The sequence below is a fragment of the Bubalus kerabau genome, chromosome 20 (assembly GCF_029407905.1).
Source record: "Bubalus kerabau isolate K-KA32 ecotype Philippines breed swamp buffalo chromosome 20, PCC_UOA_SB_1v2, whole genome shotgun sequence".
Taxonomy (NCBI): domain Eukaryota; kingdom Metazoa; phylum Chordata; class Mammalia; order Artiodactyla; family Bovidae; genus Bubalus; species Bubalus kerabau.
Genome location: NC_073643.1, coordinates 16,666,621 through 16,689,612, shown reverse-complemented (window position 1 = coordinate 16,689,612; position 22,992 = coordinate 16,666,621). Strand labels below are relative to the sequence as shown.

Sequence of the window (22,992 nt, the reverse complement as noted above, 5' to 3'; positions counted from 1 at the left end):
ATTCAAATAGTTAATCCACAAGCAAAATGAAAAATAGACTGTTACTGCTCAAGGTCGCAGCACACTTAAGGTGGACCCACAATGAAGTCTCCATTTTTGTGAACCGTTAATCATGGCTGCCAACATCAATGGTAAGGGGGAAAAAAATAACCAAGAGCAACTACAGAAGGCAGGTAATCTATGCTAGATCCATTTGACACTAAAAACATTGTTGCTTTTAGCCCCTATTTTTCAAGTAACCTTATATTCTCCCCCAAACTTCTACAGTCATTACCAAAAACTGGGACTTTTTGTGTCTAGAGGAGAGGTTCCCTGGGATGCTAAATTGCCAGTGCTAAAGCTGAGACAGTATTGAGCAAACCTAGGAGTTAGTCACCCTTTCGCCTAAAGGAAGCTCAGAGTCTGTATCAGGTATGTCAACTTCCAAAATGGATGAGTTCAACTAGTAATTAGCTACACTTACTGAGCACCCACATGATAAGGTATGTAGTCCAAGGCCTTTTCATGTACATTCAATTTTTTAAAAAACATTTATGATAGTTCCACAAGGAGAGGTTACAGTCTCCATTTTACAGATGGAAAAACTGAGACTGAAAATCCAGGCTCTACCACTCATGGACTTGAGGAAAGCTGGGAAATGGATTTTTGTCCTTGCCTTGGCTGGAGCGAAACCATATTTGAGTAAACTAAGGGTCAGACACACTGGCAAAGAGAAGAGAATTTGGTAAGTCTAAGGGAAAGACAACGAATTATCGAGGGCTGAGTTAGGGCTTTCCAGTCCCAGGGTCCTTCAGTCCCTCCAGGTGGCTCCTTTAGTTTCTGGAACATTAGGACTTTGTTTTATTAAAAGTTGCATCCCTTATATGGTCATTCTTAAACTTCGTTTCTAATGGCAGGTCAGAGAAAATTTAGACTCATGGCATATGACCAAGGAATTAACTCATTATTAAAATGTTTAAATGCATTTCTGACCCTGTATTCCAAAATCGTTGTCTGAAATTACTGCTCCAGAAAGCAGTAACTATGGGCAAGCTATTTAACAGTTGCATAACTTGTAAGATGCCTTCCCTCTCTATTCTGTAGTCTGCGTGAGAACTGAGGAGAAATAATTTACATAAGACATACTCCTTAAGTATATACTACTTAAGTTGTCAAGGAGCCGTACTTAGTTTACTACTATGGACAAAAGAATTGTGTCAACACTGAATTCTTTTCTGAAATTCTATCACTAGCTCTCACTTGTAAAACAGTCACAGCTCAGCCAAGTAGGCCATATCATATGTAAAGGCTGATTTCCTGGCCCAGCCCAAGGAGTTAAAGACAATCAGCATCTCATTTGCATACTTATTTACCTTGTTCTCCAGGTGTAGGCAACAATGTAAGTACTGGCTATCTCAGATTTATTATTTCCTCATCACCATAGTTGCAGAAGGAAATGGCAACCCACCACAGTATTCTTGCCTGGAGAATTCCATGGGCAGGGGAGCCTGGTGGCTGCCGTCTATAGGGTCGCACAGAGTGGGACACGCCTGTGGTGACTTAGCAGCAGCAGCAGCCTCACCACAGACCTGAGTAATACTATAATAAAGAACACAACTTCATCACTGATGTTTGATGGCTAAGAGCTCTCAAGCCCCTTTCCCCCTCCTCTCCTATTGCCCCACGCCTGGACAGGTCTGCAAGAAACACCGCTAGCTCACTCCCTTGGGGCCGGGGGAAGTCCAAACCATGCCAGCTCCTGCAGCTGCAGGACTTCTGACACAGAAAGAGTGTCTGAATGGCCAATAAGGATATGAAAATGGTACTCAACATCATTAGTCAATAGGAAAATACAAATTAAAACCACAATATGTGGCATCTATGCTAACACCAGAACGGCTAATATCAGAAACTATGGAAGAGGAGACTGTAGACTCTCATACACTGCACGAAGGAGGACACATCATAACGACTCTGTGAGGCTTTTGGCAGCTATCTGTAAAAGACCAAATATGCCTAACCTATGATGCAACAATTCCACTCGTAGATTAATTAATTAATGCAAAATTATATAAACCTATCTATCTATCTACAGATATTCATCCATGAATGTGAAAGTGAAAGTCACTCAGTCGTGTCTGACTCTTTTCGACCCCATGGACTGAATTCTCCAGGCCAGACTACTGGAGTGGGTAGCCGTTCCCTTCTCCAGGGGATCTTCCCAACCTGGGGATTGAACCCAGGTCTCCCACATTGTGGGCATATTCTTCACCAGCTGAACCACAAGGGAAGCCCAAGAATACAGGAGTGGGTAGCTGATCCCTTCTCCAGCGGACCTTCCCAACCAAGGAATTGAACCAGGGTCTCCTGCATTGCAGGCGGATTCTTTACCAACTGAGCTATCAACAGGTCAGTCAAAAGATACAGATAAAAGAATATTCATAGTAACTTTATTTACGAAAGCCCCAAATCTGAAACCAGCCAAATATCCATCAACCAGTGGTACATCCAATCAATGGAACGAACAGGAATCAGCAACTTTAAAAAATAATATCCAGTTCTTTATTACTTCAATTTATTTTTTATTTCTTGGTCATGCCAGACAGTATGCGGGATCTTAGTTTCCTGACCAAGGATTGAAGCCGTACCCACTGCAGTGGAAGCACAGAGCCTTAACCACTGGACAGTCAGGGGATTCCCAGTACTCAGCAACGTTAAAAAGCCTCTGCAGACTTCCCTGGTGGTCCAGTGGTGAAGACTCCACACTTGAAATGCAGGAAGCCTGGGTTGGATCTCTGGGTGGAGAAGTTTCACATGCTGTGTAGGCAGCCAAAAAAAAAGAAAAGAAAGCCTCTGCTAAATGTGACAACATGGATACATCTCACTAACAAAATGTGGTAAAAGCATCTGAACATAAAAGAGCAGATGCTGAATTATTTTGTTTGTAATCTACGCCAACCTGCAGTAATGGCCAGCCCTCGGGAGGCGCTGGCCTGGTAGGAGACACGAGGGAGCCCTCTGAGCCGTCAAGTCTGAGCAGGAGGCATAATGCTGGGCATAAACATAATGCCAATGTTTGCTTCCCGGGGAGCTCGTCTTGCTCTGCTCAGGCCTGCTTCCTCTTACATAGCAGGAGCAATACACTGCAACCATTTCAGTATCAATAAAAGTAGCTCTCTTTCATCAATTATAAGTTGCTGTCACCTCTTTATTTATTAAACATACTTTCAGGAATCTTGTCTCCCTAAGGGCACGGGCACATTCTTACAAATCACATGAAGAAAGAGAATTTGCAGCTCTGGAGACAGTCAGATCCAGGTTTAAAACTGAATTTCAACACTTTGGTCTGAATAACCTTAGACAAATAACGTACCATCCAGCCTCACTTTCCTCACCTATAAAATGGGGATATAACGCCTACCTCGTGAGGTTTACAGTTTTAAACAGACAATGAACTTAAGGAACTCAATACCTAGTGGGCACTCATCGAATGGCAGCAGCTGTCTTCTCTTGCAGCTGCTCCAAGGCCTCGCTCACAGAGCCCTCAGGAGAGCTTCGGTGATTCTCCTACCTTGTTTCTGAAACCAAGAAGCAGTCCAGAGGACAAACGTGGGGCAGCATCCCATCAGCAGGCTTCCGAATGCCGCCTGACTCTTCTCGAGGTCATGAGACAATGTTTAGCTGATCATATTTAAGACCTGGGGAAGGTTGGGGTGGGGCGGGGGGGTGGGAATTCTACCCAAATAAACATATCAAACATGAAAAAAAAAAAAGACCTGAGGGTGAATTCCAATGAAGTATAGCCATGGGTAACTTGATTGCCCTCGCCAGTCACGTACAGCAATCCCCTCAATGGAAGAAAAACGACGAAACGCACTGAACTTTGGAGCTGGCAGGTGGAATTTCACAGAGATCATCTAGGCTGGTACCAAAATCGTGAGTATGACAGAAACGTTTTAAATAATGAGGATGTGAACAAGTAAATAGCACCATTCCTGTGGAAGCTGTTCTGTGCATTGATTCAGCCTGGAGATTCTCCTAGTTACTGCATGATGTCCTGGCAGCAAAAGGGTGGAGAACAAGACACACTGAGGAAAAGAGGCAAAGTTGGGCCACAATCTAGAAAGAAAATGAGTCAAGGCTCTGAGATCGCTGTGTCTCTAGGGTCTACAAACTTCATGACAAGCATGAATGCAGAAACCTCTTCTCACAGGCATTTAAAACACCTTAACCTGAAGAACACCCGAAACACTGTACAATGAAAACAGGAACACATAATCACAAAGGGGGAGAGGGAAATCAAAGGGAAAGACGTGAGGAAACGGGGCCTCACTTTTCTTCTGGAGATGGGAAATTTGTCATAGCAACCACAAAGAACAGCATGGGGGTTGCTTAAAATCATTAAACCTGAGCAAACAGTATATCTGGTAACGCCATTCCTGGAAAGGTGTCTGGAGAAAATACTAATTCCAGGACACATGCACCCCAGGTTCGGTGCGTCACCGTTGACACAGGGCAGGACATGGACGCCACCAAAGCGACCTTGGAAAATGGAACAGATATAGGAATTTCAGTCCATAGGCACAATGAACTACCACTTAGTCATAAAAAAGAAAACTGAAGATGAATGCCATACTGGACTCTGTAGCAACATGGGTGGAACTACATGTGATCACACCAACAAAATTAACACACACAAATAGAGACGAACAAGAACTGATGTCACTTACACAAATAATACGGAAACTATCATATATAAACTCAATTACACACTGAGGTAGAGAGTCCCAGAACAAAGAAAACACCTATATTTAAAAAGGGGAAATGTAAAAGGAAGGGATAAACTAGGTGCTTTGGAGTCACACATCAACACTTGTATACATTAACACAAAGTTTTGCTGGGCACTCTGGAATATTCCAGTGGAATAAGAAACAGAAAAATAATTCACATTTCCAAATGTCAAAATGAATGAAGGAACTATTCACCTTAAACCAAAGCAATGATTAAAATACCTAGATGCCAGGAAAAATAAGATTAAATGAAAAAAGGAAAGAAAGAAAAATGACTACTATCTCTACCTGAGGCCTCCGGGTTCTGGGCTGGCGTCACATTTCTGGAGCCTGAGCCCTCCGGACCCTGCGGGGGCTGGGGGAGCTAAAGAGGATGGGCAGGCAAGTGGGAACGGAGGACCAGCAGGGTCTCTACCCCTCCGACCGAGAAGCCAACCTGCAAATCCAGGCGGGCCAAACTATAGCAAACCCATGCCAGGCGCACCCAACACCTGGGGACCCCCTGGGCTGCAAGAGCTCTTAACAGTCCCTGCTCCATGTGTCCTGAGAGTGGGGCTTCCACCTCCCACCGACATCCTTAGAGTCGCCCCGCCTAGAAGCGGCAGCATCCTCAGCACAGCAGTTGCAGCGGTTGGGCTATGTCTTCCCGGGTGAAGGGGACGGGCAGAGAGGTCAGGAGATACAAGCTCTTGGGCTTTGGGCTGGCACACTGCACTCGAATTACAACCCACAAACAGGCCTTTCACTAAGGCTCTGGTTGCCTGAGCAAGCCAAGGTGGGTTGGCAACGTGCTGCCGTCTTGTGGACACTTTTCGGAACTGCAACCTGGGACCCAGGGCTGATGGACGCGACTCGTTCACAACGCGTTTTTAGGGGCTGTCAATGTCACCTGCCCTCAAGACATCACCGGAGGCGGGTAACCAAAACAGGATTCGGAAACGGCAGACATGCCAGAAGCCCACTGCAACAGGTAAACTGACTCAGGGTTTACTGAAACATACAAACACGGGAAAACAGACTCAAACATGCTTATCATCAGGGAAATGCCAATCAAAACACCACCAAGGGCTTCCGGGGTGGTTCACTGCCCAACAATCCCCCTGCAAGGCAGGGGACACCGTGTTGATTCCTCATCCGGGGAAATCCCATATGTCAGGGGTCAACGAAGCCCAAGACTCACAACTACTCCAGCTCCGTGTCCTAAAGCCAGAGCTCCCCAAAATGAGAGGCCACCACAATGAAAGCCTGCCCACTGCAACTACAAAAGAGCCCCCGCCTGCCGCGCCCAGGGAAAAACCCAGGCAGCAGGGAAGACCCAGCACAGTGATGGAATCAACTGACTAAATAAATAAATAGAGAAGAATTCAGCTCAATAGAACAAATTTTTTTTAAAAAAAAAAAAAAAAAGAAAGGGAGAAGTGTCATCTCTTATCAGTCAGAATGGCCATCTTCAGATTGCCTACAAGCAATAAATGCTGCCAAGGACCTGGAGAAAACCGTGCCTCCTCAGCTTTTCCAGAGATGCAAACTGGTCACAACTACTAGAAAGAACAGGATGGAATTTCCTTTAAAGTCTAAAGTGAGAGCCAGCAGATCTGGTAATCTGACTTTTGCCTGCATCTCTGGAGAAAATCTTAATTCCAACACACCTGAACCCCAAAGTCTGGTGCAGCCCTGGACTTAGGTGAGATCACGGAAGCCACGCAGATGTCCTTTGACACTGGAACAATACAGGAATTTCTGTCTATAGAGGCCCTGGACTTTGACTCAGCCCCAAGAAAGAAATGGGACAAAGAATGACATAATGACATTTGCATAGACATGATGGAGCTAGACATGGCCACACTAACTGAATTACTGCAGAGAGAGAGACAAATACGAGACAAAGCCAGAGGGTCCCAGAATAAAACAAAAAACCTTTGGTTACAAAAGGGGAGAGGTAAAATGAAGGGATCAAAGAGTGGCTTTGGTCACATATGCAAACATATATTCACAGGAAGCTCAGCTGGCTGCTCTGGAATATTCCTAATGGAAAAAGAACGATAAAAACTTCACAATGCCACTGGAAAAAGAAAGTGCAGCTGCAATTCCCCTCAAACCAAAGCAATGATTAAATCACCAAGGTGCCAGTGAAAAATAAAAGCTCAATGAGGAAAGGAAAGAAAGAAAGATCTAATATACTCCCGAGGCTGCTGGGTACCTGGCTGGCATCACATTTACGGAGCCTGAGACCTCTTGGATCCTGAGGCTGGACCCCGTGGAGGCTGAAGGAGCTGAAAAGGATGGGCAGGCAAATGAGAACCCAGGACAAGCAGTGCCTCTTGCCCTTCAACTGGGACCCCAACCTGCAAATCCAGGCAAGCCTACCTGCAGCAAACCCATGCCAGGTGCCCCCAATACCTGGGAGCCCCCCTGGGCTGCAAGAGCTCTTAAAAGTCCCGGCTCCACGTGTCCTGAGAGTGGGGCTTCTACCTCCCACTGCCATCCTTAGAGTTGCCCCACCTACAAGCGGCAGCATCCTCAGCACAGCGGTTTTGCAGTAGTTGGGATATGTCTTCTGGGGTGAAGGGGACGGGCAAAGAGGTCAGGAGATACAAGCCCGTGGGTCTCTGTGCTGGCATACTGCACTCGAATTTACAACCCACAAACAGGCCTTTCACGAAGGCTCTGGTTGCCTGAGCAAGCCAAGGTGGGCAGGCAACGTGCTGCCGCCTTGTGGACATTTGTGGGGACTGCAACCAGGGCTGATGGGCACTGCACATTCCCAAACGTTTTTAGGGGCTGTCAATGTCACCTGCCCTCAAGACACCACCGGAGGTGGGTAATCGAAACAGGATTCGTAAACCGCACACTTGCCTGAAGCCCGCTGCAACAGATAAATTGACTCGCAGAGTTCAGTGAAATATAAAAACATGGGAAAACAGGCTCAAACACAGCAAAATGCCAATCAAAAGACCACTGAGGATTTCCTGGGTGGTTCACTGGTGAAAAAATCCACCTGCCAGGCAGGGGACACCGTATTGATTCCTCATCCAGGCAGATCCCATATGCCAGGGATCAACAGAGCCCGAGAACCACAACCACTCCAGCCCCCCGCCTAAGAGACAGTGCTCCCCAACAACAGAGGCCACCACACAGAGTCTGCCCACCCCAACTACAGAGACCCCGCCTGCTGCCACGAGAGAGAAATCTGGGCAGCAAAAAACACCCAGCACTGCCGAAAGGAGTCAACTGACTAAATAAATACATACAGAAAAATTCACCTGAATAAAAGAAATGTATTATTTTGAAAAAAAAAAAAAGAGAGAGAGAGACACAGAGAGGGAAAGACATGTAATATCTCACTAGTCAGAATGGCCATCCTCAGATTGTCTACAAGCAATAAATGCTGCAGAGGGCAGGGAGAAAACTGTGCCTCCTCAGTTTTTCCAGAGATGCAAACTGGTCACAACCACTAGAAAGAAGAGGATGGAATTTCCTTTTAAGTCTAAAGCCAGAGCTAGTACATTCCTGGTGGTCCAGCGGTTAAGAATCCATCTGCCAATGCGGAGGACACGGGTTTGATCCCTGATCCAGGAAGATCCCACATGCTCCAGGGCACCTCAGCCTTTGCGCCACAACTACTGAGTCTGCGCTCTTGAGCTAGTGCTCCACGACTGGAGAAGCCACCCCAGTGAGAAGCCCATGCACCAAACTTTAGAAAGCCAAGGTGCAGCAGCAATGAAGACCCAGCGCAGCCAAAAAAATAATAAATTTATAAAATAAAACCAGAGCGGGCAGATCTGGGAATCCGACTTTTGCCCATGCGTCTCCAGAGGAAATATTAATTCCAACACACCTGAACCCCAAAGTGTGAAGCAGCCCTGTAGACATACGCGAGAACACGGAAGCTTCATGGGTGTCCTTGGACACAGGAAGGATACAGAATTTGGCTCTACAGAGGCAATGGACTCTCATTCAGCCTTGAGAAGACAAGTGAGATTAGATCTAATGGCACTTGCAGCAACATGAGGAAGCTAGACATGGCCAGCTACCGATCTAATGCAGAGAGACAGAGCCAAATATGATAGGATGCCACTCTGAAAAGTGACACGTATAAACTCATTATACACTGAGTAGACGGTGCCAGAATAAAACACGAAGCCTATGGCTACCATAGGGGAGAGCTTAAAGGAAGGGATCAAAGAGGTGCTTTGGATTCACATATGCAAACTCAAATATATTGGCAGGAAGCTCCACTGGGCGCTCTGGAATATTCCCAATGGAAGAAGAATCTGATACCAGATCCACACTTCCACATGAAGAAAAAAAATCAAGTTGCTGTTCACCTCAAACCAAAGCAATGATTAAATCACCTAGATGCCATCAAAAAATAAATGGTTACATGAGGAAAGGAAAGAAAGAAAGAAATGCCTACTATATTCCCCTGAGGCCTCCGCGTCCTGGCTGGTGTCACATTTCTGGAGCCTGAGCCCTCTTGGATCATAAGGCTTGACCCTGCGGAGGCTGAGGGAGCTGAAGAGGATGCCCAGGCAAGTGGGAACCCTGGAACAGGCAGTGACTCTTCCCTTTGGACTGGGACCCCAACCTGCAAATCCAGATGGGCCTACCAAGAGAAAACCCATGTCAGGCGCACCCAACACCTGGGGACCCCCTGGGCTGTAACAGCTTTTAACAGTCCCTGCTCCACGTATCCTGAGAGTGGGGCTTCCATCTCCCACTGCCCCACCTACAAGTGGCAGCATCCTCAGCACAGCAGTTTTGCAGCGGTTGGGATATGTCTTCCGGGATGAAGGGGACAGACAGAGAGGCCAGGAGACACAAGACCGAGGGTCTTTGTGCGGGCACACTGCACTCGAATTTACAACCCACAAACAGGCCTTTCACTAAGGCTCTGGTTCCTGAGCAAGCCAAGGTGGGCAGGCAACGTGCTGCCGCTTCGTGTACATTTGTGGGAACTGCAACCAGGGCTGATGGGCACTGCACATTCCCAAGCGTTTTTCTGTTCAGTTCAGTGGCTCAGTCGTGTCCGACTCTCTGCGACCCCATGAATTGCAGCATGCCAGGCCTCCCTGTCCATCACCACCTCCCAGAGTTCACTCAGACCCACGTCCATCCAGTCAGTGATGCCATCCAGCCATCTCATCCTCTGTCGTCCCCTTCTCCTGCCCCCAATCCCTCCCAGCATCAGAGTCTTTTCCAATGAGTCAACTCTTCACATGAGGTGGCCAAAGTACTGGAGTTTCAGCTTCAGCATCATTCCCTCCAAAGAAATCCCAAGGCTGATCTCCTTCAGAATGGACTGGTTGGATCTCCTGGCAGTCCAAGGGACTCTCAAGAGTCTTCTCCAACACCACAATTCAAAAGCATCAATTCTTCGGCACTCAGCCTTCTTCACAGCCCAACTCTCACATCCATACATGACCACAGGAAAAACCATAGCCTTGACTAGACGGACCTTTGTTGGCAAAGTAATGTCTCTGCTTTTGAATATGCTATCTAGGTTGGTCATAACTTTCCTTCCAAAGAGTAAGCATCTTTTAATTTCATGGCTGCAGTCACCATCTGCAGTGATTTTTGGAGCCCCAAAAAATAAAGTCTGACACTGTTTCCTCACAATAAACCGTGGAAAATTCTTAAAGAGATGGGAATACCAGACCACCTGATTTGCCTCTTGAAAATTTGTATGCAGGTCAGGAAGCAACAGTTAGAACTGGACATGGAACAACAGACTGGTTCCAAATAGGAAAAGGAGTATGTCAAGGCTGTATAAACACAAGCTGGAATCAAGATTGCTGGGAGAAATATCAATAACCTCAGATATGCAGATGATACCACCCTTATGGCAGAAAGTGAAGAGGAACTAAAAAGCCTCTTGATGAAAGTGAAAGTGGAGAGTGAAAAAGTTGGCTTAAAGCTCAACATTCAGAAAATGAAGGTCATGGCATCCGGTCCCATCACTTCATGGGAAATAGATGGGGAAACAGTGGAAACAGTGTCAGACTTTATTTTTCTGGGCTCCAAAATCACTGCAGATGGTGACTGCAGCCATGAAATTAAAAGACGCTTACTCCTTGGAAGGAAAGCTATGACCAACCTAGATAGCATATTCAAAAGCAGAGACATTACTTTGCCAACAAAGGTCCGTCTAGTCAAGTCTATGGTTTTTCCTGTGGTCATGTATGGATGTGAGAGTTGGACTGTGAAGAAGGTTGAGCGCCGAAGAATTGATGCTTTTCAACTGTGGTGTTGGAGAAGACTCTTGAGAGTCCCTTGGACTGCAAGGAGATCCGACCAGTCCATTCTGAAGGAGATCAGCCCTGGGATTTCTTTGGAAGGAATGATACTAACGCTGAAACTCCAGTACTTTGGCCACCTCATGTGAAGAGTTGACTCATTGGAAAAGACTCTGATGCTGGGAGGGATTAGGGGCAAGAGAAGAAGAGGACAACAGAGGATGAGATGGCTGGATGGCATCACTGACTGGATGGACATGGGTCTGAGTGAACTCTGGGAGGTGGTGATGGACAGGGAGGCCTGGCGTGCTGTGATTCATGGGGTCGCAGAGAGTCAGACATGACTGAGCGACTGATCTGATCTGACACTGTTTCCACTGTTTCCCCATCTATTTCCCATGAAGATATGGGACCAGATGCCATGATCTTCGTTTTCTGAATGTTGAGCTTTAAGCCAACTTTTTCACTCTCCACTTTCACCTTCATCAAGAGGCTTTTTAGTTCCTCTTCACTTTCTGCCATAAGGGTGGTGTCATCTGCATATCTGAGGTTATTGATATTTCTCCTGCCAATCTTGACTCTGGCTTGTGCTTCTTCCAGCCCAGCGTTTCTCATGATGTACTCTGCATAAGTTAAATAAGCAGGGTGACAATATACAGCCTTGACGTACTCTTTTTCCTATTTGGAACCAGTCTGTTGTTCCATGTCCAGTTCTCACTGTTGCTTCCTGACCTGCATATAGGTTTCTCAAGAGGCAGGTCAGGTGGTCTGGTATTCCCATTTCTTTCAGAATTTTCCACAGTTTATTGTGATCCACACAGTCAAAGGCTTTGGCATAGTCAATAAAGCAGAAATAGATGTTTTTCTGGAACTCTCTTGGTTTTTCGATGATCCAGCTGTCAATGTTACCTGCCCTCAAGACATGACCGTAGAGGGGTAATTGAAACAGGATTTGTAAACCACAGAGTTGCCTGAAGCCCGCTGCAACAGATAAATTGACTCGCAGAGTTTAGTGAAATACAAAAACATGGGAAAACAGTCTCAAACACAGCAAAATGCCAATCAAAAGACCACTGAGGATTTCCTGGGTGGTTCACTGGTAAAAAGTCCACCTGCCATGCAGGGGACACTGTATTGATTCCTCATCCAGGCAGATCCCATATGCCGGGGATCAACAGAGCCCAAGACCCACAACCACTCCAGCCCCACGCCTAAGAGACAGTGCTCCCCAACAACAGAGGCCACCACACAAACAGTCTGCCCACCCCAAAGAGAGTCTGCCCACCACATCTACAGAGCCCCCGCCTGCTGCCACAAGAGAGAAACCTGGGCAGCAAAAAACACCCAGCACTGCCGAAAGGAGTCAACTGGCTAAATAAATACATATGGAAAAATTCACCTGAATTAAAAAATGTATTATTTTGAGGAAAAAAAAGATAAAGAGAGAGAGACATGTAATATCTCACCAGTCAGAATGGCCATCCTCAGACTGTCTACAAGCAATAAATGCTGCAGAGGGCCGGGAGAAAACCGTGCCCGCCTCAGCTTTTCCAGAGAAGCATATCTGGTCACCATCATTTAAAAGAACAGGAAGGAATTGACTTTAAAGTCTAATACAAGAGGTAGGACACTCCCGGTGGTCCAGTGGTTAAGAATCTGTCTGCCAATGCAGAGCACACGGGTCTGATCCCTGGTCCAGGAAGATCCCACACGCGCCGGGGCACCTCAGCCCGTGTGGCGCAGCTACCCCTCTGCGCTCTCGATCCGGGGCTCAGGACAAGAGGAGCCACCGCAACGAGAAGCCCATGCACCAAACGTTAGGAAGCCAAGGTGCAGCCTCAACAAAGACCCAGCGCAGCCAAAATAATAAATAAGTAAATCAAAAGAGTAAACAAAGAAAACCAGACCAAGCCGATCTGGGAATCCGACTTTCGCTAACATCTCCAGAGAAAGTATGAATTCCAACACACCTGAAGCCCAAAGTTTGGCACAGCTCTGTGGACACAGGAGAGAACACGGAAGCCTCCAAGATGTCCTTGGACTGGAACGATACAGGAAGTTGGCTCTACTGAGGCACTGGACTCAAACTCAGCCCCAAGAAAGAAATGTGACAAAGAATGAAATAATGACATTTGCACGGGCATGATGGAGCTAGACATGACTACACTAACTGAACTACTGCAGTGAGGACAGAGAAGAATATGATAGGATATCACTTATGGACAGAATATGAAAACTGGCACATATAAACTCCTTACACACCAAGTAGAGGGTCCCAGAATAAAACAAGACGAAAGGCAAAAGGAAGAGATCAGACAGTTGCTTTGGATTCACATATGCAAACTCATATACCCACAGGAAGCTCAGTTGGGTGCTCTGGAATACTCCTAATAGAAACAGAACTTGAAAAAAAAATCTACATTTCCATTGGAAAAAGAAAAGGGAGCTGCTGTTCCCCTCAAACCAAAGCAATGACTAAATCACCTAGATGCCAGTAAAAAATAAAAGTTATGTGAGAAGAGGAAAGAAAGAAACGCCTACTATATTCCCCTGACCTCCGCGTCCTGGTTGGCGACACGTATCTGGAGCCTGAGCTCTCTTGGATCCTGAGGCTGGACCCCGAGGGGGCTGAAGAAGATGCGCAGGCAAGTGAGAAGCCGGGACCAGCACGGTCTCTTCCCCTCCGACTGGGACCCCAACCTGCAAATCCAGACGGGACGACCTACAGCAAACCCATGCCAGGCGCACCCAACACCTGGGGACCCCCTGGGCTGCAAGAGTTCTTAACAGTCCCCCCTCCAGGAGTCCCGGCAGTGTGGGGCTTCCACCTCCGGCAGCCATCCTTAGAGTCTCCCCGCCCACAAGTGGCAGCATCCTCAGCACAGCGGCTTTGCAGCGGTTGGAATATGTCTTCCGGGCTGAAGAGGACGGGCAGAGAGGTCAGGAGATACAAGCCCGTGGGTCTCTGTGCTGGCACATAGCACTCTAATTACAACCCACAAACAGGCCTTTCACTAAGGCCTTGGTTGCCTGAGCAAGCCGAGGTGGGCTGGCAACGTACTGCCGCCTTGTGGACAACTTCTAGAACTGCAACCTGAGACCCAGGCTTGATGGACGCGGCATATTCCCAAGGCGTTTTCAGGGGCTGTCAATGCCACCTGCCCTCAAGATATCACTGGAGGGGGGGGGGGGGGTAACCGAAACAGGATTCAGGAATGGCAGACATGCCCGAAGCCCACTGTAACAGGTAAACTGACTCACAGGGTTTACTGAAATATACAAAAATGGGAAAACAGGCTCAAACATGCTCATCATCAGGGAAATGCCAATCAAAACACCACCAAGGGCTTCCGGGGTGGCTCATTGCCCAACAATCCACCTGCAAGGCAGGGGACACCGTATCGATTCCTCATCTGGGAGGCCTATATGTCGGGGGTCAAGGAAGCCTGAGACTCACAACTACTCCAGCCCCCTGCCCTAAAGCCAGGGCTCCCCAACAAGAGAGGCCACCACAATGAAACCTGCCCACCGCAACTACAGAAGAGCCCCTGCCTGCCACACCCAGGGAAAAACCCGGGCAGCAGGGAAGACCCAGCACAGCAATGGAATCAACTGACTAAATAAACAAATACAGAAGAATTCAACTCAATAGAACAAATGTATTTTTCTGGAAAAAAAAAAAAATGAGAGCGAGACAGAGAGATATCATATCTTCTCAGTCATAATGGCCATCCTCAGACTGTCTACAAGCAACAAATGCAGGAGGAGAAGACCTGGAGAAAACCATGCCCTCCTCAGCTTTTCATGAATGCCAACACACACTAGAAAGAACAGGATGCAGTTAACTTTAAAGTCAAAAACCAGAGCCAGACTTCCCTGGTGGTCCAGTGGTGAAGAATCGGTCTGCCAATGCAGAGGACGTGGGTTCGACCCCTGGTCCAGGAAGATCCCACTTGCTTCAGGGCAACTAAGCCCGAGTGCCACAACTACTGAGCCAGTCAGTGCTCCATGACAAGAGAAACCAAGGCAATGAGAGGCTTGTGCACCACAGTTTGAGAAAGCCAAGGTGCAGCAGCAGTGAAGACCCAGCACAGCCCCCAAATAAATAATTTATTAAATAAACAAACAAATGAAACCAGAGAGGGCAGATCTGGGAATCTGACTTCTGCCCACGTCTCCAGAGAAAACGTTAATTCCAACACACATGAACCCCACAGTTCGAAGCAGCCATGTGGACGCGGGTGAGAACGTGGAAGTCTCCCAGATGTCCCTGGACACGGGAAGGACATAGGCATTTGGCTCTATAGAGGCAATGGACTCTCACTCAACCTTAGGAAGAGAAGTGAAATTGGACCTAATGACATCTGCACCAACGTGATGAAGTTAGACATGGTCACGCTACCCAATCTAATGCAGAAAGACAGAACCAAATACGATAGGATACCACACGTAGAGAGAATATGGAAAGTGGCGCATGTGAACTGGTTATACACGCAGCAGAGGTTACCAGGTAAAACCAGAAACCTTTTGTTACAATAGGGGAAAGGTTAAAGGGAGGGATCAAAGAGGTGCTTTGGATTCACATATGCAAACTCAAATACATTCACAGGAAGCTCTGCTGGGTGCTCCGGAATATTCCCAATGGAAGAAGAATCTGACAACGAATCCACACTTCCACATGAAGAAAAAAAAATCAAGTTGCTGTTCACCTCAAACCAAAGCAACGATTAAATTACCTAGATGCCACCACAAAATAAATAGTTACATGAGAAGGAAAGAAAGAAAGAAATGCCTACTATATTCCCCTGAGGCCTCCGCGTCCTGGCTGGTGTCACATTTCTGGAGCCTGAGCCCTCTTGGATGGTAAGGCTGGACCCTGCGGGGGCTGAGGAGCTGTAGAGGATGCCCAGGCAAGTGAGAACAGCGGTGTCTCTTCCCCTTGGACTGGGACCCCACCTGCAGATCCAGACCGGTCTGCCTACAGTAAACCCAGGCCAGGTGCACGCAACACCTGGTGGCCGCCCTGGGCTGCAAGAGCTCTTAATAATCCCCGCTCCACGCGTCCTGAGAATGGGGCTTCCATTTACCATCACCATTCTTAGAGTCACCCCACCTACAAACGGCAGCATCCTCAGCACAAAGGTTTTGCAGCGGTTTGGATATGTCTTCCCGGGGGAAGGGGACGGGCAGAGAGGCCAGGAGACACAAGTCCGTGGGTCTTTGGGCTGGCACATTGCATTCGAACTCTCAACCCACAAACAGGCCTTTCACTAAGGCTCTGGTAGTCTGAGCAGCCGAGTTGGGCTGGCAACGTGCTGCCGCCTTGTGGACAATTTTCGGAACTGCAACCTGGGACCCAGGGCTGAAGGGGCACTGCACATTCACAGGGCGTTTTTAGGGGCTGTCAATTCATGGGGTCGCAAAGAGTCGGACACGACTGAGCGACTGAACTGAACTGAATGTGTTGGAGAAGACTCTTGAGAGTCCCTTGGACTGCAAGGAGATCCAACCAGTCCATCCTAAAGGAGACCAGTCCTGGGTGTTCATTGGAAGGACTGATGCTGAGGCTGAAACTCCAGTACTTTATCCACCTCATGCGAAGAGTCGACTCATTGGAAAAGACCCTGTTGCTGGGAGGGATTGGGGGCAGGAGGAGAAGGGGACGACAGAGGATGAGAAGGCTGGATGGCATCACCGACTCGATGGACATGAGTTTGAGTGAACTCCGGGAATTGGTGATGGACAGGGAGGCCTGGCGTGCTGCGATTCATGGGGTCGCAAAGAGTCGGACACGACTCAGCGACTGAACTAACTGACTGAACTGAATGTCATCTTCCCTCAAGACATCACCAGAGGTGGGTAACCAAAATAAGATTCGGAAACGGCAGACATGCCAGAAGCCCACTGCAACAGGTAAACTGACTCACAGGGTTTACTGAAATATACAAACACGAGAGAGGCCAAGAGACACAAGCCCGTGGGGCTTTGTGCTGGCACGCTGCACTCTAATCACCTTTCTCTAAGGCTCTGGTTGCCTGAGCAAGCCGAGGTGGTCAGGCAAGGTGCTGCCGCCTTGTGGACATTCTGCGAAACTGCAACCTGAGATCCAGTACTGAGGGGCAAATTCTGTCAATGACACTTGCCCTCAAGACATCTCTGGGGGTGGATAACCGAAACAGAACTCATAAGCCGCAGACTCGCCTGAAGTCCATTGCAACAGGTAAACTGACTCACAGGGTTTAGTGAAACATAAAAACACGGGAAAACAGTCTCAAACATGCTAATCGTCAGGGAAATGCCCATCAAAATACCACTGAGGAGCTTATTGGGTGGCTGACTGCTAGACAATCCACCTGCCATGCAGGGGAAACTATAGGTTCCTCATACAGGGAGATGCCATATGCCGGGGATCAACAAACCCGAGACCCACGACTAGTCCCGTCCTGCACCTACAGCCAGGGCTCCCCAACAAGAGAGGCCACCACAACGAAAGCCTGCCCACCGCAAGTACAGAGGTGCCCCAGCTTGCCGCTACTAGAGAGGAACCCGGGCAGCAAAAAACACCCAGCACTGCCTAAAGGAGTCAAGTGAATAGATAAATACATAAAAACTCAAGTAAATAAATGTATTTTTTGGAAAAAAATGAGAGACAGCAAAAGATGTCATATCTCACCAGCCACAATGGCCATCCTTAGACAGTCTCAGTTCAGTTCAGTTCAGTTGCTCAGTTGTGTCCGACTCTTTGCGACCCCATGTCTACTAGCAATAAATGCTGGAGACGGCCTGGAGAACCTGCCTGCCTCAGTTTTTCCAGACTGGGGATACTGGTCACAACCACTAGAAAGAACAGGATGGAGTTTAAAGTCTAAAACCAGAGCTAGCAGAAGATCTGTTAACCTAACTTCTGGCCACATCGGTGGAAAAAATATTAATTTCAAGATACAGCACCCCAAGTTTCAGTGCAGCCCTCTTGATTTAGGCCAGGACATGGTATGCTCCAAAATGTCCTTTGTATACAGAATGGAAACTGTGGTTTTTCAGTTCAGAAGCTTGATAGGTGGAGAAATCAGTTGCTACTCCTAGGGGAGCTATTGGACACACAGTTCCAATAGCTGGTTCCAACTGGTGTTGGAACGATGGCCAATAAAACAAAGTCTCTAAGGACTTCCCTGGTGGTCCAGTGGATAAGACTCTGTGCTCCCAATGCAGGGGGCCCGGGGTTGATCCCAGGTCAGGGAACCGATATCCCACATACCGCAACTACTGAGCCCAAGAGCCGCAATGAAGACCCAGTGCAGACAAAATAAATACATAAAAATAAATAAATAAAACAAAGTCTCTAGCAGGCAGGAAAAACACCTAGGCATTCCACATGATCTGACCTTAAAACACAGGTGATATGGGAAGCCCCATATTTACATAGGTAGGGTAGGGGAGCCTGGAAGTTACCTCAGAGAGAGAGGAAGTTATCCATTGCAGAATCTGGGATTGAGAGCTGATTTTCATCAAATTTGGAAGGTATGTTACGATATGACAAACATCAGTCCCGTGGGATTCATGAAATTAAGGTTGCGGTGTGAAAGGCACCTATTTTGACACTCAACCTCCAAGCAGCTGAGATGGAATACAAAGGAGGAGCTTGTGTGGCAACTAAGAGAAAATGTGATATTAAGGTGCTGTCCAAGAAAATAGTGCCTTCAAATGTAAGCCAGGATCAGCATGATTAATTTTCAAATGACAGAAACCCAAAGCTACGTACTTTAACTAAAGATGTTTATGGGCTCACGTGACTAATAAGTTGAGAGGTAGGTCTATGTCAGGTAAGCTTGGGCTAGTGGCTCAACTGATGTCACCAGGGACCCGGGGTCTATTTCACCACTGTATTCTTAGTATTAGCCTCATCCTCATGATCCATATGCTGGACCCGGGAAGCCCAGACTTCCTCCACCCCAACAGAAAAGCTGTGGATACGATTCCAGGCCTTGTACCTTCTTCCTACATATCCTACAAAGGAGGATAGAGAACATCTCCAGTGGTTGTTCTCAAAAAGAAAAGCCTCTCTCTTTCAGAAAGCCCAGTAAGTATCTCTTCAGATCTCAGTGGCTCTGTAGCCAAGGGGATAGGCAGGTTAATGGACTTAAGCTAAACAGGATCCACTCGTGAAGCTGAAGGTGGAGACAGAGCTGAGCCGAGAGGATGAGAAAGGATACTTACCCCCAAAACATTTGGGTTACTGTTCCCAGAGAAAAGGCGAATGGATGCTGGGAGCCGAATAAAAGGTGAACGTTACAGAACCCTGGCTGAGAAACCACAAGACGTGCTCGGAATTGCAGATACTGATTTACACTTGGGCTTCCCGGTTGGCTCAGTGGTAAAGAATCCACCTGCAAATGCAGGAGACATAGAGACACGGATTCGATCCCTACATCGGGAAGATCCCCTAGAGCAGGAATAGGCAACCCACTCCAGTATTCTTGCCTGGAAAATTCCATGGACAGAGGAGCCTGGAGGGCCACAGTCCACGGGTGCAAAGAAGTCAGACACGACTGAGAACACATGAACATTTGCAACTGAGCAGCTTCCCACACAGGCATCTTTGTCACTAGCTCTGGGTGGCAAACAGGAGGGATTTAATTATTCATTCTGCCAAGAGACTCCTGGCAGGCCAGCTAATTTTCACTGTGTGAGAAAAAAAAAAAAATCTATTCACTATTTCTCCATTTCCTCACTTTCCAGTCCTAGTTTTGAAATTTTTGAAGACAAAATTGTACCATAATCAATGACTGTTTTTAATATTTGCTAATTGCAATTTATTAGAAATTATCATCAATTTTTAAAGATAAACCCTTCTATTTCTCCAAAATTTAAGAACTGGGTACAGTCTTATATCTGTGAATTCAACCAATGGTGGATCAAAAAATATTAAAAAAAAAAATTTACAACTTTCCCCAAATAAAACTTGAGTTTGCAGCACATAAATTATATGCAAAACCATGGTATTTTCTTTTACTTTATCAGCCGTGCCACTTGGCTTGTGGGATCTTAATTTCCTGACTAGGGATCAAACCTGTGCCCCCTGCAGTGGGACTCCTAATCACTGGACCACCAGGGAAGTCCCCCATGACATTTTATATAAGGGACTTGAACATATGTGGATTTTTGTGTCTCTTGGTGGGAGGTGTCCTGGAATCAATCCCCCATGGATACCAAGGGACAACCATATTAATTTTATCCCACCTCTGACTTTGAGATGTGTGCTGTGTCACTACAAATTGAAGGGTCTTCCATGGTACAAATCCTTCATCGTAGACTATGGAAACTTTGATATCGGCTCAGGGTTTCCAAGAGCTTGTCTCTGGGCCTCGGGTAAGGAAAAGACCAGTTAGGAATTCTCTCGGTAGGGGCCATCTATCTCCACATACTTTCTTAATCCTCCTGCAACACCTATCTTTTGCCATGTTTTGCTCATTCTCTCATTGGGACGCTTCTAAAATCTGTCTTGTCATTCCATCGCTCTGCCTACTTACATTTCCATCTTTGAGTTACTAGGGTTCATCAACTCCCGTGATGCTCTTCTGGAAGTCCAAACTGTTCCATTTCCATGGGTTCTTATGCCTATTCATTCTGTCTCTCCTCCAGTTTAAGGTACTGACTTCATCTAACAATATGTATCAACTTCACTCTGGGAGCTTTTGAATATTTAGGATTTTAACAATCTCTGTAGTCCTAGTTGGAAAGTCAACCTTATTACAGCTGCTGCTTGCATAAAGTATCCACAGGTGATGTTGCCAATTGCTCACTAACTGCCCTTTTCTTTTAAATACCTATTTACTTGGAGGTGCCAGGTCCATTGCAGCATGCAAACTCTTAGTCGCAGCATGTGGGATCTAGTTCCCTGGCCAGGGATTGAACCTGGGGCCCCTGCATTGGGAGCGCAGAGTCTTAGCCACTGGACCATCAGGGAAGTCCCTGATTGCTCTTTCTTAGCATTTATTCCTGGTGCTTCCACCCATCCGATTCCTTAAATATTGAGTCTTATTCCTTAAGACTTCATCCTGGGTCCTCATATTTTGCTGTACTCTCTCTGGGGGTAGTACTGTCCAACAGACCTTTCTGCAATAATGAAAACGTTTTACACCTACACCATCTAATAAGGTAGCCAACTGCCACATATAGTTTCTGTGTGCTGGAAACCTGGCTGTTGTGCCTAAGGACCTAAAATTTTAATTTAATACCTATATGTAGCTAGTGGCTACAGTATTAAATAGTGCAGCTCTAGGAGATGTCATTCATTTCTTCCCACAGCTTTAAATACCTTCTGCTCCTTTGACCACTCCCAAATGCACAGCTCCAGGTATCACCATCACTTCATGGCAAATAGATGGGGAAACAGTAGAAACAGTGACAGACCTTATTCTAGGGGGCTTCAAAATCACTGCAGATGGTGACTGCAGCCATGAAATAAAAAGACCCTTACTCCTTGGAAGAAAAGCTATGACCAACCTAGAAAGCATATTAAAAAGCAGAGACATTACTTTGTCAACAAAGGTCCATCTAGTCAAGGCTATGGTTTTCCCAGTAGTCATGTATGGATGTGAGAGTTGGACTATGAAGAAAGCTGAGCACCAAAGAATTGATGCTTTTGAACTGTGGTGTTGGAGAAGACTCTTGAGAGTCCCTTGGACTGCAAGGAGGTCCAAACAGTCCATCCTAAAGGAGATCAGTTCTGGGTGTTCATTGGAAGGACTGATGCTGAAGCTGAAACTCCAATACTTTGGCCAGCTGATGCGAAGAATTGACTCATTTGAAAAGACCCTGTTGTTAGGAAAGATTGAAGGTAAGAGGAGAAGGGGATGACAGAGGATGGATGGTTGGATGGCATCACCAACTCAATGGACATGAGTTTGATTACACTCCAGGAGTTGGTGATGGACAGGGAGGCCCAGCGTGCTGCAGTCCATGGGGTCGCAAAGAGTCGGACACGACTGAGCGACTGAACTGAACTGAGGTATGACCATCCAGAGCTTCAGTCCACATATAAAACCATTTATTTGAAATTTCTAATTGCACATCTCACACATAGTGCAAATGTTAACATTAAATAGAGTTTTAGATTTTTCCATCCCCAGACCTATTCTCATTCCAGTAAATGGCAACACTAACTCAGCTATTCAATGACTCCTCCCTATCCATTATCCTTGCATCTAATCCATTAGCAGTTCACTGATTTTTCTTTCCAAAATATATCTTCAATCCACTTTCTCTTCATTTCCATTATCAGCACCCTCTCCAGGCCACCATCATCTCCAACTTGGGCTGCTGGCAGTCTCCAACATGCTCTCTACTTCCACTTTGGTCCCCTTTTCTCTTAGTAGCCAGAAGTTCACCATCATCTTATAATAAGAATCAAACATGTCACTTCTGCACTGAACACCCTTCAGTGGCCTCTTCTCACTTAGGAGAAATCGAATGATCTGGCCCATCGATCTCTACAGTCCCAACTGGTGCCACACATGCCCTGATCATTTTGCTAAAATCTTGTCTTCTTGGACATGGCAAACTCTTCACACATCAGGTAGTCTGCACAGCTCTTCCCTCTCTCCATTCTTCCTGTTCTTGATATAAGAGGCTCTTTCTCATCCTTCAACTCTTAGCACTGATGTTACTCTTAGAACAGGCCTTCTGTGAGCATCTTTAGAAAGAGGGCCCCCCTTTCTGATCTTGTTCATTCTCTTCATAGCACTTAGCAACCTTTAATGATTTGGTTCACTTGATTTTTCTCGGTTGGTCCCTTTAATCCTCACTACATTAATATTTCAGGAAGGCAGGGCACAGGTCTGACTTCTCATTCCTTGGCAGGACCTGACATGGTGGTTTGCATACAGGCAGTTGCTCGGTAATATTTGCTTAATAAACAACTTGCCCAAAACACTTGTTCAGGTTACCCATTTCCATTTCCTGGTTCTGTGTAGTACAAAACAAAATG

The 22,992-nt window shown here is 46.7% G+C and overlaps 1 protein-coding gene and 1 non-coding gene across 2 annotated transcripts in view; both read right to left on the bottom strand.

Annotated features, from left to right (window-relative positions):
* Positions 1 to 17,733: 17,733 nt before the first annotated feature.
* LOC129634824 (atypical chemokine receptor 2-like) overlaps positions 17,734 to 22,992 on the bottom strand; it is a 139,858-nt gene continuing 134,599 nt past the window's right edge. The window contains exon 5 of the transcript XR_008705925.1: positions 17,734 to 17,843. The gene's annotated coding sequence lies outside the window, so the exon portion shown is untranslated. The remainder of the gene's footprint in view (positions 17,844 to 22,992) is intronic.
* Positions 20,898 to 20,970, bottom strand: TRNAG-CCC (transfer RNA glycine (anticodon CCC)). Its single transcript has one exon. It is a non-coding gene; the product is annotated as a tRNA-Gly (tRNA).